This window comes from Macaca fascicularis, chromosome 6 (assembly GCF_037993035.2).
Source record: "Macaca fascicularis isolate 582-1 chromosome 6, T2T-MFA8v1.1".
Lineage (NCBI taxonomy): Eukaryota > Metazoa > Chordata > Mammalia > Primates > Cercopithecidae > Macaca > Macaca fascicularis.
Genome location: NC_088380.1, coordinates 57,804,462 through 57,828,114, shown reverse-complemented (window position 1 = coordinate 57,828,114; position 23,653 = coordinate 57,804,462). Strand labels below are relative to the sequence as shown.

The 23,653-nt window shown below is 36.5% G+C and overlaps 1 long non-coding RNA gene across 1 annotated transcript; it reads left to right on the top strand.

Moving 5' to 3' along the window:
* Nucleotides 1–19,592: 19,592 nt before the first annotated feature.
* On the top strand, nucleotides 19,593–22,949 carry LOC135971099 (uncharacterized). Its single transcript, XR_010587183.1, has 2 exons — nucleotides 19,593–19,711; nucleotides 22,255–22,949. It is a non-coding gene; the product is annotated as an uncharacterized lncRNA (long non-coding RNA).
* The last annotated feature ends 704 nt before the right edge of the window (nucleotides 22,950–23,653 follow it).

Genomic DNA, 23,653 nt, shown 5'->3' with positions numbered 1-23,653 from the left:
AAATCATAAGAAATAAATTCATAGTAGTTTTTGCTCAATTAATTCTAAGATTTTCTTCCTAGTCACTGTAGGCTTTAGAAAATGATGTTATAAGGAAATCTATTATTCTGTGGTTAAATTTGATCAAATTAATCTTGAGAGGAGTTCATATGCCATTAAAAAAATCAACTATTTTTTCTCACTGATTTTTAACTCCGTCACAAGAAAAAACTTTATGAGAGATAGGTAGCTTTACTGATTTTTCAAGTGTCATGGGAGTTTAAGCTATTACCAGGTTGTGCTTAATCTTTTAAAATTGGAGTTCATATTAGTTTCTGATTCAGAAATGTGTGTAGTCAGAATTTATATAATGAAAAGACAATAATTTCTTTCATGATTATTTCACACAGAATTTATTAAATATGTTCACAATATTTAGAACATCCCAAGGGCTTGAGATATAGGCAGAGCAGGCATTCTGAGGTTGACTTGAGGCTTGGGGAAGGAAGCAGAGTATTAAGTGGCGCACCTACCCATGATTCATTAGAGACCTAGATCCCAAGTCTGCTTATTTCCAGTCCGGTTCTCTTTCTACTACTTTGCAGTAACTTTTTCTCAAAAGCAGAATGGAAGCAGAAGCTAAATTATTCACAGGAACAAAGAGAATGTTCCTGTAGTCAGGGATTGAAATACATTTATATAACAGTGTGTTGAAAACTTGGTTGAATTCATGGACACTTTACTTGAAGAGGCTCAAGGATATAATCTCCTTCACTAATAGAAAACCTACTTTATGCCCAAAAGATCCAGTGATGGAAAGTACAGAAGAACTCACCAGGATTTCTATTTAAACTTGAAGTAGGAGACTAGGAAAGAGGTTGTTAGAGCAGTTTCAACATAAAGGTTTAGGGACTTTGAACTGATTACAGGAACTTTCCGGGAGGTTTTTGAAGTGGTGCTATGTTTTTTACTCAGTCTTATTATCCAAGAAATGCTGGGAGTTCTGCTTTTCCTCAGGCTTTAATATTATTAATTATTTTGGTTTACCTACAGGACATGAGACACAGGTATTTAACAGTTAAAATTAAAACTGCAGTACTGAAAATTAAAACAAAAATGAATTGAGATTAATTGCTGGATTTCATTAAATTCCAAATGAAGATGAAATCCAAAAAAGTTTTCATTGAAATATATGTCCTCTAAAATTAAAAAAGTACAAGGACTTGTTGACTGTATGTGCCCGTGTGTGTGTTATGTGTGCATGTGTGTGCACTTGGGTGTGGCTTCCAATTCACACTGTTAAGGATTTAATGTGAAAATGTCCCATCATCTGACATTTGTAAGAATTAGTCTATCAGTTAGTTGGTTTAGAACTCATACGTCATCTTGAGGAGATAAATAATTAGGCAACTAGACAGTTATCTATTAACTGAAAATAAAATGCTAGGGGCTTTAGTGAGGCTAGACTGAAGAATTTAGAGCAACAACTTAGAGCAACTCAACTCAGTAGCACAGAGGCAAAGGCTACTCTTGGCCGGTACGTCTCTTGGAGGACAGGAATGTGTGAAATGGAACAGTGACAGCCACGGTAACTTGCTAAGGTTTCCTAGGGCTGAGCTTTGACAGGTCGCCAGAAAAGCTGGGTATGCTTTTAGATCTCCTATTTGATTATTACGATAGCCCAGTGAGAAAAGTATTATTATTAACTTTTAATGTACAATAATCGCGCAGTGTAAAAAGTCCCATGATTTGCTCAGGATCTGAGATTTGAATCCAAAAATCCAAATCCAATCCATTTCAAAGTCCTCTCTTTATTTAACTTCATTAGTGCTTGGATTGAGCTCTTTTATAGATCTGAAAATTTGACTCTGGCTAGGCCTTTTATTTTTTAAAATACTATGCTTAACTTCAAGTCTCGACCGGATGAAAAAGCAGTGTTAACCAAAGGGTTATTTTTATGTGAGAAAACATCGACACTCTCCCTCTCTCTCTTTCTCTGTGTGTGTGTGCGTGTGTGTGTGTGTGAATTAGCCTTTATTTTATCTCTTCCATTGTGTATTGAAATGATATCAACACTGATTTTCTCTGGAGATTAATATGTCATGTGATTAAAAATGTCTGTCATGTGTTCTGTTAGCTTAGGCTTCTTTAACAAAATGCCACAGACTGCTTAGCTAAAACAACAGAAATTTATTTTCTCACAGTTCTGGAAGCTAAAAAGTCCTAGATCAAGACGTTGTGAGGGCTGCTTTCAGTGAAGGTGATCTTCCTGGCTTGGCGAAGCCTGCCTTCTCGCTCGGTCCTCACATGGCCTTTTCTCAGTGTGGGCAAGGAGACAGCTCTGGTTATCTCTCTTTTCTTTATAAAGATACCAATTCTCTTGAATTAGGTCCCCACCCTTATGACCTTTTTTACCTAATTATCTCCTTAAGAGATCTGTCTCCAAATATAGTCACACTAGAGATTAGGGCTTCAACTACTGGATTTTTGGGGGGCCACAATTCAGTCCATAGAATTGTATGCCCCCAAAATATTTGCTAAAAGAACTAAAGAATGCTAATTATGATATGACATGCACATATGCTGTGTTTATATAGAAATTTGTGTTGGTGGAGATTTTTCATATAGTACTATTACCATATAATAATGGAAATAATTTGAAATAGTTCCTGAGATTTAAAAGCAACTTCAAACATCCACTAATGAGATATAAGAAGATAAATTTGAAGCAGGTGTTAACAGCAACGATCAAACTCCATTTCAAACTTGTAAGAAAAACTGGATGGTGGTTGGAATAAGAAATATATATGAAATAACATTATGACTTTTCTAACCTTAAATCTAAGACTTCTACTTGTAAGCACTCTAAAATTGGAATGCCAAGACCATTTTATTTTATTAAAAGTACATTTAATTGATTGCAAAAATTTAGTAATGCTGTGGTGTCTTAGTATTTAGAATATATTTAAAATATTTCAAATATATTGAAATTTCAAAACACATTTATCCCTTTACTGGTGTATACTTTGGTAACTGAATACATAGGCTATAGAATTTAACTTCAGGTTCAAGTTCTGGTTTTACCAGTTACTAGCTATCTAACCTTGGGGAATTTACTTATGTGATCTTATGTTTAATGTGAGGATAATGAAAGTGCCTACTTATTTGGGTTGTTGTGAAATACAATGAAATAATTTCTGTTAAACACTAAGAAGAGTATCTATTTCAATTAATGTTAGTTGCTATTGATATTCCCAAACAATTGATAGTAGATCATTTTAATATTAAAAAAGACACACTGAAGTGTATATACATTTTTGAGCTATTCAAATATATTTCTAATTAGATATATCTAATCTATCTACCACTGTGTGTCTATAGAGATAACTTACAGATTTTGTTAATATTATGGGTGTAAACATTTTTTTAGCTCCCTACACATTGAGAAAATGTTACACAATGACATAAAAGACATCTCAGGATCTACAAAAACACTTTTGTGTATGATGTGTACAGATCCTCTAGGGTAGTGTTAGGTAGCATGGTCTGTTATCACTGGGCTATTCTTCCCCTTTACAATTTGGGAAAATCATTTTTGTAGCTAGTTGAAGTGAAGAATTTGATGGGTATGAGTCCTTTACTACTTGTAAGCCCTGAAGTGCTGTGTTCATTAACTTCCCTGAACTGCTTAGAATTAGCTGGTAGAAGCAAGTTTGCAAAACCTAGAGGTTCTGTAAGTGTTATCTAGGAGTTTTTGAGACTTGTTCACTGACTTCATGAGGTCAAACTGTCTTTCTAATAATACTAGATCTTCTTTGCCTTTTTTGCTGTGTTAACATTTGCCCTGATGATACCATAGTATTAATCAAGGCAGTGAAGCCAACTGTACTGAGAGTTTTATTTCAGGATGGCCTTGAGAAAGGAGTAAAAATTAACAATTTTATTAGATCCTGATCCTTGAGACTATTTAATATTCTGATTTTAATATTCTGTGACAAGCAGGAATATTTGGAAAGCACTTCTGCTGCATACTAAAATATGATGGTTTATTACTCAAAAAAAATGTATGTGACCTCATGAGTCACAAGGTATATTAGTCACATTTTTTTTTCTTTGAGCACTGTTTATACTTGAAAGAACAACTGACAAGCTATGGTTATGCAGACTAGGATATATGGAATATATTTTTTCAAAAGTGAAAAAAGTGAGCCTATCACTTCAAGGAAGGCAACTGACGGTACTTATGATAAAAATGTCAAACAAAAATTAGAATTTAACAGTTGTTTCCCCACGTTGAATCTGACACTTCCCCAATACCTAAAGATTTTTCTAATGTGATCTGTAGTAATATTTACAAACGGGTTTTTTTTTTTACTATATAATTCAACATGTCAATATATGAAGCACCTTTATCACTCAGTGTTCCAAAATTCTCCAAATATCATTTCATGGTGTTATAAAAATTATGCACAGCTAGATAAAACATTTATTAAAAGTGAAAAAGATTATCACAAAACATTGCCTAATGACTTAATATAACATGGTGTTATAGGACCAATGCGTTCGTGTGCCCACCGCACAGTAACAGACCAATTACATTGAGAAATCAAGGTTTGCATCAGAGAAAGAGTTTAATGATTGCCAGGTGCCGAGGAAAGAGGCGGGAGGAGACCTTCAAATCCATCTCCCTGAGGAATTCTGGACTGGGGTTTTTAAGGGGATCCTGGAGGATGAGGGACTGAAAATTTGGGTTTGTTGATTGATTGGGGAGAGGGGTATAAAATCATCAGGATATGGAAGCTGCATTCTTTGATGAATCAGCTCCTTGTGGGGTAATTCAGACCAGCTGATGCACATAGTTTCACTGTTGTACAGGACCTAAAAGAATATATCAGAGGGAAAACTTAATGTTTCATAATGTTCAAGCCATTATCTATAGAGCAGTTTAGGGGAACTATAATCTTGTAATAGGGTCTATGTTATTCCAGGACAATAGGCACAAACAGCTTTTAGGAAGCAGTTTACAGTATGCTGACTTCATGATTAATGCTGAATGTGCTGCAAGCTTGGTTGATTTTTATTTCTCCCCATCCCTTCTTCTAAGATTAATTTTATAAAGTTTATAAGTTATAATTAATTTATGAATTTTATAAACTTTATAAATTAAAGTTTATAAAATTTTATAAAGTATAAAGTGTTCATCTTCTATAAGTTCAGAGTCCACATTAGAAATTACCACAGGTTGAGTTTTGGTATAGTATCAATGAAAAATATACTCTATTTTCCTAAAAGTTTAAAATACTCTTTGATTTTCAGATTATATTCCTAGTAAGATCAAATTTTCCTCATACAGTTCAACAAAGTCGGCATACTGAATCAGATTAAATGCTGAAGTAGTTGAGAAAGTCTATGTTCTATTAACCTAGACATTAAAAAATGTGAACAATGCCATTCTTCTCACTATTTTGTTTGGGGAAATACATATTTTTTAAATAAATAATATGTTATTTATATTAACATGTAATAGGTTTATTTCTGTTACTTTAAATGAAATTATTTTAAATGAATTAATACATAAGAATTAAAAATACTGTTTTAATTTCTGAATGTGCTAAATGTCAATAGACATAACCTACATAAACAAAAGCTTTTGGGATCCTCAGTGTCTTTTAAGAGTGAGAGAGGTTCTGACACCAAAATGTTCATAAACCTCTGATAAAATCTGAACCTCTCCTGGAAGCTCAATGTGAATGTTAAGGGCTGGTAGGGCTCACCTTTGTAATTTTCTGTGTTTTGTCATTTACAGTACTAATTGTTGTATTTCTAATATATGTTGAATCTGAATGGAAAATATCCCAAGGCAACTGGCATGCAGCTGGACTTTCAGAAATTTCACTTTTTAAAAATTTTGATAGATTTTTAAAAATTTCCACATCCACCAAAGCAGTCTCAATGTTTAATACACACTTATACTTGCCAAATGCAAGTTCATATACTATAATGACTGTTTATTTTTTGTTGTCATCTTATGTAGCAGAAAGATGATTCTAGCACATTGTCAAGATTCAGATTTAAAATTTTAAATTAAGAAACCTACAAAAGATATGAATTAGTGGAAATACATGGATAGTCTTTCAACTTCAGCATGTAATTATGTTTCCAATTTTGGAGAAAATATGTAATTTTTAATCTACAGGATTTTTAAAAGTTGGATGGGAACATGCATGCTCTTCTTGCCAACAAATTCATTATAACTTAAAGATGGGAAAAACAGAATGTTTGGAAAATTCTTGTGACAGTCACTCTAATGAAGGTATCATCCTTGCTTGTTGTTATCACCAGTGCATGTATCATACATGAGGTAGAAAGCTGTGACTGAAAACTACCTCTGGGCCACATTCTCTGTTCTAGAGGAAGTAATACTCCCTTCCCTACTTTGAGGAAGTCATTCAGTTTTGATACCGTGCTTTGCACGTAAATCTCTCTCTATTGGATCCTCATCCAAGTGATCAGAGGGATGCTTGATTGTTTGGTTGTTAAAAGAAATTTTTTGGGCCGGGCGCGGTGGCTCAAGCCTGTAATCCCAGCACTTTGGGAGGCCGAGACGGGCGGATCACGAGGTCGGGAGATCGAGACCATCCTGGCTAACACGGTGAAACCCCGTCTCTACTAAAAAAATACAAAAAACTAGCCGGGCGAGGTGGCGGGCGCCTGTAGTCCCAGCTACTCGGGAGGCTGAGGCAGGAGAATGGCGTGAACCCGGGAGGCGGAGCTTGCAGTGAGCTGAGATCCGGCCACTGCACTCCAGCCTGGGCGACAGAGCGAGACTCTGTCAAAAAAAAAAAAAAAAAGAAATTTTTGAAAAATAAGGTAGAGAGCAGAATTATCCTTAGATAACATCTGAATGCCTGGGAGAGAAAATAAAGACACAGTTATCTCTCTGCTTTAGTCTCCATCTCTTGATGTCCTGAAATATCCATCTTATTACAAAGAAACGAATCAAAATAAGGAATAAACACAAGAAGAGTCATCATTTCTAATATTGCCAAGTCATAAGACAGCAATGTGCTCTACTAAATTATGCATATTTAATTTAATTTCTTTAAAAATAAAATGTGCTATTTTGATGTCAAAAATACAAAACAAATACAAAAATATTTGTCACGAGGATGTCTCATTCAAATTGTAAACAGAGGTGGACAAACTGAGTTTTTTCCTTCGAATCACATTGATTATTTTCTTCTACACTATTTTTACTAAAATGAATGCCTTGATCTTGAGTGTTTCTTAAAATTCATCTTAAAAATGAAGCAATTTTGTTTTTATCCCTTTGCATAGTCAGGAAGTTTGTAGAGGGAGAAAAAGTATAAAATCTGGCATTGAAGGGTAGCCTCCCTCAAAGACATGAATAATGTTGTATTTTAGACAGGATGATCTAGATGTGAAAGGGCCTTAAAGGGTAGAGGGATGCCCCAAATCAGAAGGCTTTTTTGGGGTCTCCCAAGAAGGTCAGAAGCATTGAGTGTGTAATAAGTGGGGGCCACTACAGCAACCATTATCTTCCCTCTGACAGAGCGGCTCACTGACCTGGCGTGCTGGCAAATGGAGAGGAAAACTCTCCACCGAGATGTAAATTCCCCATACTGGTCCCTCATGAATATCTTGTCTCCAGGATTCAAACCTGTGACCTGGAAAACAAGGTTCCTCCCCAATCAAAATGACAAGCAGAGCTGGTTTCTTGTTAGGAAGACTATGAGGTGTGTAAAAAAATTATGATTTCTGAGGGGAAAAAAATGAGATGTCACACAGAGCAAAATATTACTTTCAAATGGTCCTCTGCAGTTCTTTTGAATGGCAGCTGTTAAGAATTCAATTGTGTGTATGACACACTGGAATCCAGAATGGAAGTTCTGTTGGGGGGCAGGAATGAATAGAAATTTTAGATTTAAATACTAATTTGAGATTATTTGAATATCTGTCATTCTTTTTAGCCTAAAGGTTAATTCTTGAAGAAATAATTTCCATTAGTAACACAAATTCTAACCTTGTCAAATCCTCTTATGTAATGCATCAGTGCTGAAAGGCATACTCTTGCAAAACTGAACCTTTAAATATGTAATCTTGGTTTGTAGACAATGTTTTCCTCAAGAAGTTTCATTGATTTATCAGTTATTTCTTTATAGAGGATCCATTAAGGTATGCTCTATTGCTAATATAAAATAATCATGAATCATCAATTATTAAAATGTGGAAACTATTGAAATTATAAAAAATACCCAGCATTATACATTTCAATAAATGAGATGTCTAAAAATTTAAAGCATTTTATTATACACTATGTATAGCAAAATGTCTTAGGTTTGGGTTATATTTTGGAGAGCATATTTATTTAAAATATTCTGTTTATTTCTAGCAATTATTTTTCTTTCTTTGAAATAATAATTCACAAAATTGCAACTCAATTAAGACAAATAAATTATTCTGCCCCACCATAACCAAGTTGAAGCAATAATAAAGCATGCAACATATGTGCACCAATCATAGCAGAACCTCTTCTGCCTGCCCAAGAGAAGTAGTTACACATATGTTCAGTAAGATAAAATTTAAAGAGGGGATTTGGGGATTTCTAGTTCATACGGATAGACAAAATTTTTCTTAGAAAAATAATATTTAAATATTCTTTATTTTAAAAAATTTTTGTGAATGTGGTGATATTTACATCATTTTTTTTTTGACAATCTACCTTTTCCTCCCTAAAATTTTTTAAAACTTGTTTATTTATTTATTTTTAGATGGAGTTTCGCTCTTGTTGCCCAGGTTGGAGTGCAATGGCACTATCTTGGCTCACCGCAACCTCTGCCTCCCGGGTCCAACCTCTGCATCAGCCTCCCATGAAGCTGGGATTACAGACATGAGCCACCACACCCGGCTAATTTTGTATTTTTAGTAGAGACGGGGTTTCTCCATGTTGGTCAGGCCAGTCTCGAACTCCTGGCCTCAGGTGATCCGCCCACCTCGGCCTCCCAAAGTGCTGGGATTAAAGGCATGAGGCATCGCACCTGGCTTATATTTTAACTGAAAAATAGAATTGTAAATATTTACAGTATAGCATGTTGTTTTGATAAACATATACATTGTGGAATGGCTAACTCAAGCTATTTAAAATATGCATTATGTCACAAACTTATCATGCTTTTTTAGTGAAAACACTCAAAGTTTACTCTCATCAATTTTCAAGTGTACATAAAAATGTACTTTAAAAATTATGAATGAGACATAATTATTGCACATATTTGTGGCGTACAATGTGATGTTTCCCTACACAAGTATAAATTGTGTAATGATCAAATCAAAGAGTAATTAGTATAGCCATCATCTTAAACATTTATCAGTTCTTTGTGATGAGGACATTTCAAAACCTATCTTGTAGTTATTTTGAAACATACACTAACATGCTGTTAACTGTAGTCATACTGCTATGTAATAGACCACCAGAACTTCTGTCTTCTAATTGTAGCTTGTACTCATCTTCCAATCTCTCATCGCCCCCTTCATCCTCTGGTAATTATGATTCTACTCTCCACTTATATGAGAACAAATTTTTAGATTCCATATATGAGTGAGATCATATGGTATTTGTCTTTCTATGCCTGGCTTTAAAGATCTACTTTTGAAATCACAGAATCACAATATGAAAGACAAAACAAAAATGAAAACAAATATTTTGGAGATGTCACTAGAAATTTTGTACACACACGTGTGCACACGTAGACACACACATACTTTCCCCTTTGTTATTTCCATATGAAATTTTTGTTTTATATATTGCAGTTTTCTTTTTTTAACTTTTGTATTAAGCATAATCTGAATGCAAATTATATTCATATTGTTATAATTTTTTGAGAGTTGGAAATTGTCTTCCAAAATATTTGCTCAACATGTGGAAGTCTTTGGGCTCCACCATCAATAGTATGAGTGGTTTTGATGTTTTGGAGTTATTATGAGCCATTTTTTGGGAAAACTACTATTTAAATTTGCACACAGAGCTTATACAGAATGAATATGTTAATGGGCTCCAGCCATGGATTGCACACTCATATTATCATCAATTGTGCATGAAATTTTTCCAGACTATTTGTTCAGAAAATAAGAACTAAATTATGCATTCAACTTAGATTCAGGCATAAAAATAGGTTTCCACAAATATTTTCAGATGTCAATTTTTGTGTGTGCAAATACTATACAAACTTTTTATATGGTATTTTCACTTTATTAGATTAAAATCAACATTTAAAAAAAAACTAGTTCATGGCATGTCACAAAAGTACAGGCTGATTTTTCTCACTCTTAATTCATACCCTAGAATATTGCAATTCACTATTGTTTATAAAACTATCATAAGCTTAGCTTCTATTTGTTTCAGTGTCATGAAAAATCTACCTTCAGTCTAAGAAAACCATTCATTCAGTAAGCATTATAGTACTCTCCTAGAGTTTCCATTGATTTTATGTTTGAGTTTTCAAAGGATTTTAAAATATCAGACTACGTTCATCTTCTTGACATCCACATAAAAATAACCAATAGCGTCAGATCAAAGGATAATTTATCATTATAATTTAGTGAAATTTAGTATTGGAAGAATAAAAAGTCAAATAAATGTCCTCTTTTCTCTGGCTAGAACTAAAAATTTTCTGATCCAAGATTGTTAATTTCACTGATGAGCTCCTTATTTCATTATAACCAAATAATAAAAAGTCTAAGTTAGCTGATGGTTGGGGTAATTCTTCATTCTTCACCACATGGGTCAGAGATAGAGAAAATGTTTTCATGTAGCGCGGTTCAGGATCCTAAGCCTTACCCTGAGGGATCCTTCCTCTTCCTTATTGTTGCTTCAATTGTTCATTTAATAAAAGATAATAAACTAGAAAGCAGATGCAGATGAACCAGGACCTCTGTTTTTACATGAGGAAAGGATGGGAGGCCTGTAGTAATGGCTGAATAGTGGGGTATTTTCTTAAACCCAGAGCTTTAGACCCCACATACTCACTCTAAGGGTGTATGAATTGGCTTCCATTGCAACTTAGACACCTGTTATCAGGAAATGTTTGAGCTGGAGCAGCAGTCCCCAACCTCTTTGGCACCAGCAACCAAGTTCGTGGAAGACAATTTTTCCACAGACGTGGGCGTGGTGGGGGTGGGTGGTAGGCAGACACTAGATTCTCATAAGGAGTGCACAACCTAGACCCCTCGCATGCACAGTTCACAACAGGATTCACACTCCTATGAGAATCTAATGCCACCGTTGTTCTGATAGGAGGCGGAGCTCAGGCAGTAATGCTTGCTCGCCTGGCCTGCTGTGAGGCCCAGTTCTCAACAGGCCACCGACTGGTACTAGTCCGTGGCCCAGAGGATGGGGACTCCTAAGCTAAACAGAGCCATAAAGAACACAGTCTGATCTTCTTACCATGCTTACTGATAGCTGTGGAGGCTCTGAGGTGGCTGCAGATATGGCTTCAGTGGCTTCCCAATAAACTTGTTTATACTTCAGATTATACTTCAAAGTTGACTGTAGCTGAAATTGCAAAAATACAACTATTATTTTTTATAATAAATAAGAAAATAAAGTATCTGAAATGGTCTGATTCAGTTAAAATGTTTGCTAATTAATTTAGTGAGTGGAAATACACTAAACAGCCTTGATGTTTATAGCTTTGATGTAAAGATGGCCTTAAAAAGATATTTCACAGGCTCAGGGACAGTGTGTGTTAAAATTATGAAGTAGGTAAAATTTGTCATTGGTGTCATCACTTTCATAAGAAGCTCTCTCCTCCCCCCACATTTTCTTTCCATGGGAGTGAATCTTCCCTTTGACTTTTCCAATTCACTAAACTCCCTGCCAGAAAGTCTACTGCTTCCAAACCCTCCTAGTGACTCCATTATCTATGGTATGCACTCTCTGGACTGACCTCTGATGCCAGCCTGTTCTGTGCTATCCCTATCATTCTGTCAGATTCAAGTTTATCCCTAGGTAGCTGTCTTTGCCAAGGATTGTTTGATTGTAAGAAAGAAACTGAAACCCACTATAACTTATCTAAGCAAATGGGAATGGCCATCTGTCCAAAGCCAGGAGCAGATATTGCAGCCATGCCTTATGTGGAACTTGAAAAAAAAAAAAAACTGGGAAGCCATCTATTAAATATAATAAAAGCAATTATCCTCTCCATCTGCTTTTCTCTGAGGAAGCATGTGTATACCCTTCTTCTCTCCAATACATATTTTTTTCCTTTATCTCAGACATTATCCTCTGCTTATTTACAGAGGATGATTCACCTCAACTTGCTCTGCAAATGACCTCGATATTTGGGGCACCTCATTTACAGATCTGGTTCCTGAATTTGATTGACGTGATCTCTAAACCAACTGTAATTTTCTCAGAGAAAGAATCTGATGGGCCCAATGTAGCCCTTGGGTTAAGTGTCCAGCTTTGTATGACTCAGTTATGTCTAGAAAGAAAGTGGTATGTGTTCCAATGTTGAGGAATAAAAGGGGAAGAAAGGTAGTTTGGCCACGAGACTTTTTTTGTTCCTGCACAGCTTTGTTGCCCTTTTTTTTTTTCCCCCGAGTAAGAGATTGTTAGGCAAATTGATTAGATAATCTGTGTTAGTGTGTTCATATGGTGCTAGCGAGTGACTTTCTGGTAGAGTTTTTTTTGCTTTTCTGTGACTCTGTAAGAACTTGGACCATAAGCTCAAATATTCCCGAGGGACTGGATCAAAAATTATATAAATGAAAGTGTCCGGGTATAAGGCAATTGTCTGTGGAGGAACTTTTGGCCAACTGGGGAAGACATGCTCAGTGTAAAGTCATTACAAAGCATTAAAAAATTATGTGTAAAGTAATTGAAATTGCCTGGTGTTCAGAAGTAGTCTACGACCTGCTATTTTGTGATTCCTGATCTGAAAGCTCTTCTGTAATTCAAAAGGATGGCTCTAATGGTGGCTCTAATTGGCATCTTAAAAAGCAGGTGAAAAAGTAGTACTGTCTTCTAGGTTCTCTACAATGTAATAGGAAACGTTCTGCTATTAGGAGTTAGAAGACCTGAATTATAATCCCAACTTTGCCACTTTCTGATTTTAAGATTTACTATAAGGATTTCTTTTTGGGGGTTCATGGGAAAAGGGGTGACTGTTGAATGGTTTACTGATGAGTTAGTAGCTTATCAGAATCAGTGGTGGTGGGAAGGGGAGGTGAGTGACAAAGCAAAGTTCAACAATCTTAAAGTATCTGCAAGGGGTTTCTAGGAATCTGTATTTTTAAAACTCCCCGGATGCTTTTAATGCAATTGTGACTATGACTGCCATTTAGGAAACTGACTTAGCTGATCTCTTCGTTCTGACAACCTAAGAGATGACAGAATTCTAAGACTGGCCTTTTCTCATGGGCTGTTCTGCTTGAAAAGAAATCTGAGATTGCCATATTGAGTAAAACTAGACTTCCCTTGGGACAAATGAACACATCTGCCATTATTTTCTCCAACAGAGGCTAATATTAGGGATTTTTGTTTTCCTGCATGTTAAAGCTTCCCTCAGCTAGGGATCAATCAGCTCTTCTTTTCAACCATTAATTCTTGATTCCTGGCTTATCATGTTGTTTTCATTTGACTATTTTATAACCTTACACTGTCTACTCTTCGCAAAGTTAACTTCTTATTCGTGAGTCCAAAAAGACTTTATTCAATGCAACCTTTCTTAGCTAGATGTCTCTAAAGGCTCAGTCTCATTCATACAATTATCTTGTATGTTTTTTTTTTTTAAATCAGATCTTACTTATGCATATTTCCAGTATTAAACTGAAGCACTTGATTTATTTTTCTGGGATTTTTCTTTCCCAATATATTTTATTTTTGTGGGGCAGAAACTGTACTTTTTCATTTCTCTACTACTGGTATGTAACATATTGATCGAAAAAATACACATTTCTGAATAATGGGTGAATTAGTGACCTGAAAACTGCTGCCACCAATGTTTACATCATCATCATCATCACCACCATCACCACCACTGTCACTATCATCACTATATGCATAAAAGAGTTTTTATATGTATATTTCACTTATTTTTCACAAGAATAAAATGAGACATAGTGGCCTATTTCTATATCTTTTTTTGTTCCAAATGCGAAATTTGGGTACTCTAGAGCGTAAAATAAATGGACCCAGGTCAATATGTCGATAAGCAGCAGAGTCAGAGTCTGAATCTAGTCTGACTTTGGAGCCCAAGGTCTTAACCACAAAGATATACTTCCTGCAACATTTATTAGAGTTGCTCTGCAGTCTGGAGTAAAGATTTGTTAGGCTGCTTTAAGGTCAGGGTCACCAAATTATTCACAAAAAGAGGAGCAATAGAGATATTTGTTGCTTCCCAGTCACCACTCACACAACCCTAGATTATGTGTCCTTTTCTCCTTTTTCACTTCATGGCTGCAACTATGTGCAAGCTATGGTCAAGGCAAAGTCACAGTGATTCTGGCTTATGTTGTGAAAGCCAGGAATAAAATACACTATTCTGCCAGTAATATATCAACAAACCTATTAAAACAACAAAACAAACAAAAACAACACTCCAGTTGCACATAACTATCATAGTGAGCTAGATGATCAAGGAAAAAAATAAAGCGGTTAATTCAAAATACTTAGCATTGTTGTATCACAAATGTATAAACGAACACATCCAATGCTAACTGAAATTACTTATAAGTGTTGGTCAGCTTTCTTTAAAAGAGTCCTTTATGACTGAGACAGACCTATATGTCTGATCTCTCTATCATACATCCCTCTCTCAGAGCTTTTCTATCTAGCTAAAGTCCCAAAACAGTAACAGCAACAGCAGTTGACCTGTTTTGAAAGTTTACTTTGTATCAGATACTTTAGGTGCATTATTTTATTTCGTCCCAAAATAACCCTGTCAATAACAAATTAATACTATTTGCTCTTCACAAATGAGGACTCCGTGGCTTAGAGAGAGCAAGTAAATCTGCAATAACATGTAACTAGTAAATGGAAGAAATGACATTTAGATAAAAGTCTGTCTGATTTCAAAGCCCATGATATTGACCATCGCTCTGTCCTCTCATCATTCTGCTAAGTGCTCCATATTTTCATGCCTTTGCATAGGCTTCTGGAATTACCATGGTTGCCTTCCCCACTCATCTACCTGGCTTTCTCCTGCTCATCCTTCAAAAACCAGCCCAGGCATCACCCATCTGGAAAGCCTTCCTTGCCTGAGAGGTGACAAGGTGCTAGCAGCCCTTGCTCTTGGCACCTCCTCGGCCTTGGCATCCACTCTGGCTGCGCTTGAGGAGCCCTTCAGCCTGCCACTGCACCGTGGGAGCTCCTCTCTGGGCTGGCCGAGGCCAGAGCCGGCTCCCTCTGCTTGTGGGGAGGTGTGGAGGGAGAAGTGCGGCTGGGAACCGGGGCTGCGCGCAGTGCTCACAGGTCAGCGAGAGTTTCGGCAGGTGCGAGTAGGGGCTCAGCCTGCCCGCACTCGGAGTGGCCAGCCAGGAGCCATAGGCCCAGGGCAGTGAGGAGCTTAGCACCCGAACCAGCAGCTGCGGAGGTTGCACCGGATCCCCCAGCACTGCCGGCGTTGCCCTCAAATTCTCGCCGGGCTTCAGCTGCCTCCCCGTGGGGCAGGACTAAGGACCTGCAGCCCGCCATGCCCAAGCTCCCCCCTCCATAGTGGGCTCCCGAGGCCTGAGCCTCCCTGATGGGCTTGGTCCCCTGCTCTGTGGTGCCAGGTCCCATCGACCACCCAAGGGCTGAGGAGTTCAGATGCTGCTGGGGACTGGCGGGTAGCTCCACCTGCAGCCCCACTGTGGGATCCACTGGGTGAGGCCAGCTGGGCTCCTGAGTCTCGTGGGGACTTGGGGAACTTTTATGTCTAGCTAAGGGATCCTAAAGGCATCAATCAGCACTTTGTGTCTAGCTTAGGGTTTGTAAATACACCAATCAGTACTCTGTATCTAGCTAACCCAGAGGGGACTTGGAGAACTTTTCTGTCTAGCTCTCTGTGTCTAGCTAAAGGATTAGCAAACACACCAATCAGCACTCTGTGTCTAGCTCACGTTTGTAAATACACCAATCAATCAGTAGTCTGTATCTAGCTAACATAGTGGGGACTTGGAGAACTTTTAGCTCTAGCTAGAGGATTGTAAATGTACCAATTAGCACTCTGTCAAAACGGACCAATCAGGTCTCTGTAAAATAGACCAATCAGCTCTCTGTAAAAGGGACCATCAGCAAGATGTGGGTGGGGCCAGATAAGGGAATAAAAGCAGGCTGCCAGGGCTAGACAGCCACAACCTGCTTGGGTCCCGTTCCGCACCGTGGGAGCTTTATTCTTTGGCTCTTTGCAATAAATCTTGTTGTGGCTCACTCTTTGGGTCCACGCTGCCATTATGAGCTGTAGCACTCACCTTGAAGGTCTGCAGCTTAACTCCTGAAGCCAGCGAGACCACGAACTCACCGGGAAGAAGGAACAACTGCAGATGCGCTGCCTTTAAGAGCTTAAACACTCACCGTGAAGGTCTGCAACCTCACTCCTGACATCCAGACCATGAACCCACAAGAAGGAAGAAGCTCCAGACACGTGAAAGTCTGAAGGAACAAACTCCGGGCACACCATCTTTAAGAACTGTAACACTCACTGAGAGGGTCCGCGACTTCATTCTTGAAGTCAGTGAGACCAAGAACCCACCAATTCTGGACACATTTTTCAAAAATCAGCCCAGGCATCACCCATTTGGAAAGCCTTCTTTGCCCACCCTTCTGTCATCTCTTCTAATGAGTTAACTATTTTTTGTCTTCTTATTCAGCTACACGCTATAATTGCATTTGTAAAATCAATTATGCATTTGTAAAATCAATTAACTTGTACTACAGTGTCCTGTGAACTCTCCAAGGACAAGAATGGTGTGCCCTTATGCCCCCAATACCCAGCAAAATGACTGACTTACTGTGAACATATAGGGCACATTAAATGGATAAATGTTCACTCCTGTGCTATTCTCAGAAAGGTAACCAGGAATATGGACGTTTTGGTTACTCTCTTCCAACTCCAAAAACCAGCTGAATTGCTGATTTTTTAAAATAATTTTCTTTTACTTCAACTTCAAACTAACAAAACAATTGCAAAAATAAGATAAAGAATTATAATCTCCTCTTCATCTAGGTTCATCAAAGATTAAACTTGTTTCACCATTCTTTCTGTCTTCATCTGTCTGTATATACATACATTTTTCTTCTATATCTCATACATATATAAGAAAGAAGGGTGTCTAAATCTACACATTATATATGAGAGAGAGAGAACAAAGTGCAGATCTCATGTCCTTTTAATTCTTGAATACTTCAGTGTGTCCTAAGAAAAAGGACATTCTCTTATATAACCACAACACAATTGGCAAAATAAAATTAACAAGGATTTTTATATGATGCGTGGATTACCTAATTCACAGTCAGTATTTCAGAAGTCACTAGTTGTCTCAATACTGTCCTTTTCTAGCTATTTTCAGTCTAAGATCACTCATTGTCTTGAGTTGTCATCTCTCTTTTAGACTTGTTTAATCAGAAATAGTTCCTTGGTCTTTTTTCCCCTCTCATTCTTATTACTTTAGCATATTTTGGAGTATATGCCAGTTATATTGTAGCATAACTGATGACTTTGATATTGTGTCTCATGTTTTCTCATAATTAGATCTATTTATGCCTTTTTGGCAAAAATTACACAGAAATCAAATATTGCATCCTTCGTAGAGCGTCACACCTGGAGGCACATCTTGTTTTATTTTATTGGCGTTGTTTGTTTTGTTTTTATCCATATTATTGGTGATCATTAACTTTTGATCATTCTTTTAAGGTAGTATCTTCTGTTTCTTCACTTTAAAGAAGTGAGTAATTTTCTCTAATAGTTCGAATACACATACATTTTTGTGTCTACAAATGTTTTATTCTTGCCCTAGTCAATTACTGATTATTGCACAATGGTGATTTTCTAATGCATCATTCCTTGAACATTTACTAGTTGGGTTTCTACATTAAGGAATAGTTTCCCCTGGTCCCTCATTTATTTATTTATTTAAATATGTACTCATGGATTTTTATTTTATTCAATGGTGTATAACTCATACAATCATTTTTTAAAAGCATGAATTGTACTATGTTTAGTCAGTGGGACACTCTTAGACTTGTGTTTCTTTTGCATGTCCTATTAACATTTTAAACAAATTTCTTTTTGTTACTTCTCTTCCAATAAGAATTTTGAGTTTATTAAGAGACAAGAAACTCTGACATGGAGATGAATGATTTCCTGAACTTTAAGAGCTATATGCAGTGGTGTGCTGCAGCCGGTTGAGACAATTGTTTGCGTCTCTTCCTAGCTTCCTGATCTCATCATGTGGGTACGTTGAAATTAGCCATACCAAAGAAATTGCCATGTCTTTTCTGGGAGGGTTGGTTGTTAAACATTTTATTAATACCAGCACATTTCTGGCCATATCCAATCTCAAATCTACTATCAGTTTCTTGTGATCAAGTCAGCATCCTGAGAAGTTAGTGGCTTTCCTTGAAACCCTGAGTGTCACAAATGTGCCTTCTGACTTAGAACAGAGTCCTAGGGAGCAGGATGTCAGAATGAATGAGAAAGAAACAGTAGCCAGGAGTGAATTACCCCACTGTTCATCCCTCCCAAACATGTAAAACAAGAATCATAACCCTAGAGTCATCTGGTAAAAAGAGGTCATTCCAATTCTATGAGCTTGGCTCTGGGGTCTCGAAGGGCTATGTGCCTGGAGCTGAGGAGGTCCCTTCTGAATGGGCAAATACAATTACCTAGCTTCAATGGAGGTAGCTGCCATTTGAGGTTCACTGATTTCTATTCCCTTCAACTTTGAAGGCCCCACACCATGTCTTTGTCTCACTGCAGTCCATCACAGAGAACTGCCCCAGATAACTACAAGTTAAAAATGCTTGGATGAATTTGTTCTGGAAAGTGGGGTCTCTATCAAATTCTTATTTAAAATGTGTGTGCCCAACTGGAACATTTATTTATCTCAGATTGATAAGCAAGCCTAGGCTTGTTTTCATCAGCTCCAGATTTGCCTTGACACAGGAATGTTGACTCTAAAACCTGGGCTCAAATCTGATCACATGCTTTTACAGAAAGGATGGCCAGCAGTCTAGGATTTCTCTAATGTGACAGTACTTGAATGTACTATACAGCTGTAAATGTAATAACATTTGAAAGGCTTGCTCTAACGCTAACAGGGATTGTAACATTCTTAAAACAGATGCAGTTTTAAGTGATGTGCTGTTCTCAGAAAGGTAACCAGGAATATGGAAGCTGTAGTTACTCTCTTCCAAATTCACAAAAGTCTACTCAATCTGCTGCTTTCAAAGGAATATGGAGAGTATGAAGAGTTTATGGAAAACATTTTGCCTCTTTCCATTTCGTCTTGTGTCATATAAGCTGTATTTTCTTTTATTTATAATTATAAAATAATTTAAAATAGAAAAATAAAATTTTATTCAATTTGTTTTATTATTTTTGTAGGATTGTTTTCTGACAAGCCTGATTGTGACAACTAGAGGAATATTAAAGGCTAACACCTGCTATTAAGTCAGAATTTTTTATGAGGTTCAAAGATGGATCTTCATGACCTGGAAAAATAAATCAAGGTCAGCAATTGACTGAGGCAAAGTCTTTTCAGTCATTTATATTACAATGTAATTATAGCAAGCTGGTGTACAATCCTGGAAGAGCTGTAACCTAGTCACATTGATACATATGCATTGTATGATGAATAAATGAAAAGAGAAAAAAAAACAATATGCAAAGGAAATTGCCTATATTATTCATTATGCAGAGATTCCAAGTACTGCGGAGCCACCTTAAACATTAGTTTCTGGATCCCTGTCCTTCAAGGCTATTCAAATGATCTTGATTTACTTTAATGTTGCAAGTGTTCACTCTTCATTGTCACAGTTTGCACTTGAAATGCAGCTCTGTTATTTTACCTTTCTTGGGTGTAAGCATTATTTCAGAATTGAGGCATTCCCTCTGATGATAATACTGAAAAAATCTAAATATATATTTGTACACATTGAAAAAAACACTGACTCTTCTGCAGAGTGCATGTTGAGGTTTCCCATGCTGCAGTGATTTTGGAAAACTGTGGAAGGAGAGAAATCTTACATTTCAAGAAGCCTCTTTCTCACTTATCTCAGGTTTAGACTCAGTCCTATTAAGTCAGCTTTTAGCTCCCTGGTCTACGAGGGGTAGTATAAGCTGAGACAGAAAAACACTATCTGGGGTTATGCGAGCCAGGAATGCAATTTCTTGTTTGCAATATTTTCTTTTTTGGATGAAAATAAAAGAGTTGATTGATAGGCAATTCGCCTAAAATATGAAAAACAATAAAGATTTTATTGGTTAAAAGAATATAACAAGGCAGACAATTAATCTTTTACTTGGTCGTAATCAAAAGCAATTCCTTTACTTATTCACTGGAGGAAAGAAAACAAAAAACAAAACAAACAAGAAAAAGATTAACAGCAAAACTATGACTAAGGGGTATTGTGACAACATTTTCACACCTGAGAAAATGAGAAATAGAGGACACAAGTGGATGGGGGATTTTCTTCCTTCCTGATTCCAGGAGATTCCCATATACTGTTACACTTCACTTATTCAATAGCTAAATTAAATGTTTAAAACGTTGTGTGTATATCTGATTCTCATAAATCAAATTTACTTTTATAGGCACCAGTAAAATATATGATTGAAAGATAAGTTTCACTATTACTTAAAAGGTATTTCTCCTTTTAATACATGTGAATCTTTCAATCTCAGAGTTTTCTACCATGCTTTTTGGACTGTGCCTCCTCAAAGTGTTACATAGTAGTACCTTCATCCGAGATTGTGTCAAGCTATTCTGTATTGAGATAGTATTATGAAAACTATTATATATTTGTGTGTGTATATACATGTTTTTACTACAATATAATGCTGGAAATGCCCTAGCATGCCTCTTTCTTCTAGAATATATTACTTGTCATTCTAGGAAAATTCTTTTATATCTTTTCTAAAACTTCCATTGAGAATCTGTGAACTAAGGTTATCTTATGGCTTCTTTTGCAAAGTCATTTTTTAAAATCTGTCGTTTTATTTATGATGTAAATAAACATTTTCAAAGAGAAGTTGAAATTTTTCAGATCAGTTCTGGAAATTACTATTACACAGAAATTAAACTTACTTTCTGTGGTGTATCATATCCAATCTCAGAAATTACAAAATGAGAAAAGTAATTTATATTTTATTTCCTGCTGATTAAATTTTGACTTCATATCAACCTTAATTGCAGACTATAATCTGAAATCTGTGTTTTTATCTCAAGAAGGCTGCTAGTGACTCTGTGCGTCAAAAACATGATCCAGCCATACTTGACTGGATAAAGGAAGCAACTTATTTATTTATTTTCTCAAGAAAATTCATAATTAATTGGACACCCACTGAATTATCCTAATGTATTATACATTGGGATTAAAAAAATGTATAAGGCAGTGAGATGAAATGAATTCTCTTTTCATAAATATTTACATTTTCCAAATGTATAATGTAGGGTGTTCTAAAGTTTGACTTAAAGAAGTATCCCTCTCCAGGTAAGTGGAAGGAGGTATAGCAGCACATTTAAAAAGCTGAAGAGATTGCAAAACTAAATCACATCTAATGCTGCGGAGTAGCATAAATAGGATTGTATCTCTGTGCATTTTCTGTAGTTAATATGCAGATAGAGCACTTTTGTGGAATTAGTTTGGCTCGTGTTCAGCTCCCAGCAATATCAATATTAAATCTCTAGTACAGTTGAGTAAGTAGGGGATTAACATATTTCCAGATTCATTTTACTATGTACCTTGGAGGTTTATTTCTCATATTAAAAAATAACTTCTGAAGTTATTCCACAGATAAATGATTTCACTCTAACAACATGGGAAACTGTAGACATTTTAAGTATTAAAAAAAAATCTATTTAGTAGCTTTAGGAAAACTTAAAAAGGAAAGGATTCCTTTCTGCATATTTTAAGATGTTGATATTTTTGCACAAATGACATTTTCTGAATATAGTGGATGAACATTACCCTTGTTGCTAATTTACTAAAATATCACATTTAAAATGTTATTAATTACCTCCCTCCTCCTTTCTTTATTCCTTTTCTTTTAGGCAAGTAGGCATAACAAAAAGTGCATAGCTCCTGTCCAGAACGTCGTCTTATAGAAAGTTCTATTTTGCTTGTCCTTCATCTACAATTCTGCTTTGGACGTTTGGCACAATACACACAAAAAAATAGAATATCTGCCACTAGTAGTACTTTAGATTCTACCAGATAGAACCATCCTTATAAAAAAGAAAAGAAAACCACACAACAAAAAAACAAACACTGCTTTTCTTAGATTACCCTTCAGCCATCGCAGTGACAAAATAATTGTAGGACCAGTAAGGTTAGTCAGACCACATAGGTACAGGACACGGAGTCTGTGACTGAAGCAAACGTGCTGTTAAGAAGGTAGCCAAGTAAGGGCCTGCTGTTCTGACACCTCTTGTGCTGCCTGGCAATACAGAATGCCCTCTTTCAGTGAAGGTCAGGGCTCGATGATTACCACAATTAAAACATACATATATGGCACATTTGTAACAGTTTAAAGCTCCGGCAAGTCAAGATTAGTCACAACTGGAAACTGGCATGGTGACTGACTTAAAGATAATGCTGAGTTCAGGTATTAGAGGTAACAAACACTCTTCTAAGAAAAGTACAACTCTAAACTCAAGGGCTCTGTTTGCCTCAGAAAATGTGCTGCCAGAATCTAGGTATTCTTGGTATGGTTTGGAATAAAAATAAACAAAAACAAAAAAAAAAACTCATTGGCTTTGACTCATTCTATTTTTCTTTCTTTTTCTTTTCTTTTCTTTTCTTTTCTGTTCTCTTTCTTTCTTCCCTCCTCATTTTTTTTTTTTTTTTTTTTTTTTTTTTTTTTTTTTTTTTTTTTTTTTTTTTTTTTTTTTTGAGACAGGGTTTCACTCTTGTTGCTCAGGCTGCAGTGCAGTGGCACGATCTCAGCTCACCACAACCTCCACGTCCCTGGTTAAAGCAATTCTCCTACCTCAGCCTCCTGAGTAGATGGGATTACAGGTGACCACAACCACACCCGGCTAATTTTTGTATTTTTAATAGAGACGGGTTTTCACCATGTTGGGCAGGCTAGCTTCGAATTCCTGACCTCAGGGGATCCACCCGCCTTGGCCTCCCAAAGTGCTGGAATTACAGGTGTGAGACACAGTACCTGGCCTCATTCTATTTCTCTAACCAGGCAACAGAAACTGAGAAGCTTTGGGTCTTATGTTTTATAGGGAAGGCAGAAAGCATTTCTCCCTCTGTAAGAGGCAAGTGATGAAACATTCTGGAAAGTCACATGAATTATTATCTACTGAGAGTTGAATTGACAAGCATCATGTCAATTACTGCCTGGGCCTACTCTGACTTTTCAAATCCACCACCAGCCGGAATGGCTATACAAGGTTACGTGTACCCTGCAGATTACAGGGGTTTATATTATATATTTCT